The following is a 994-nucleotide window of genomic DNA, read 5'->3' on the forward strand; positions in this document are numbered from 1 at the left end:
GGGGACGCAATTCAACCCATTACATTTGCCACGTTGAACTTAATTGAACCCATTTCACCCAAGTGACTGCACAGCAACCCGACCTATAAAATGTTTACAGAGGAATTAGGGACCTACCAGGGAAGGGCAGAAGATGAAAGGCCGCTTCTGTGGCCTTACCCTGCAGCCCTCCGAGTACTGGGACAGGTGTCACCCACGGGTAATGCGTGCTCTCTTTCCTTCCACCCTCTCTCATGCATGTGTTAGGATGCAATTTTCAAGGCAGCTTAGGAGAACAGAAAGAAATGAGCTTTAGAGTCAGACAATCCAAGTTCAAATATGTGACCTTGTCTCTCACAGTGCGGAGCTACACATCCTGCGGCTGCCGACCTCTTTGCATTTGCAGCGGAGCCCGAGCCCTACGGCGCCAGAGGATCTCAGAAGCCATGTCAAAGCCCCATAGTGAAGCCGGGACTGCTTTCATTCAGACACAGCAGCTGCATGCAGCCATGGCCGACACATTTCTGGAGCACATGTGCCGCCTGGACATCGACTCGCCACCCATCACTGCCCGGAACACTGGCATCATCTGTACCATTGGCCCAGCATCTCGGTCAGTGGACATGTTGAAGGAGATGATTAAGTCTGGAATGAATGTGGCTCGTCTCAACTTCTCGCATGGAACTCACGAGTACCATGCAGAAACCATCAAGAATGTGCGCACAGCCACAGAAAGCTTTGCATCTGACCCCATTCTCTACCGGCCAGTTGCTGTGGCTCTGGACACAAAAGGACCTGAGAGTCGAACTGGGCTCATCAAGGGCAGCGGCACCGCGGAGGTGGAGCTGAAGAAAGGAGCCACTCTCAAGATCACCTTGGACAATGCCTACATGGAGAAGTGTGACGAGAACATCTTGTGGCTGGACTACAAGAACATCTGCAAAGTGGTGGAGGTGGGCAGCAAGATCTATGTGGATGATGGACTTATTTCCCTGCTGGTGAAGCAGAAAGGTGG

General features: G+C 52.2%; 1 pseudogene across 1 annotated transcript in view; it reads left to right on the forward strand.

The window, feature by feature from the left end:
- The first annotated feature begins 325 nt into the window (after positions 1-325).
- LOC100955243 overlaps positions 326-994 on the forward strand; it is a 35,280-nt pseudogene continuing 34,611 nt past the window's right edge. The window contains exon 1 of the transcript XR_001161403.2: positions 326-990. The product of XR_001161403.2 is annotated as a pyruvate kinase PKM pseudogene (transcript). The remainder of the gene's footprint in view (positions 991-994) is intronic.

This window comes from Otolemur garnettii, unplaced genomic scaffold (genome assembly GCF_000181295.1).
Source record: "Otolemur garnettii isolate 467f Iridium unplaced genomic scaffold, OtoGar3 scaffold00059, whole genome shotgun sequence".
In the NCBI taxonomy this organism is placed as follows: Eukaryota; Metazoa; Chordata; class Mammalia; order Primates; family Galagidae; genus Otolemur; species Otolemur garnettii.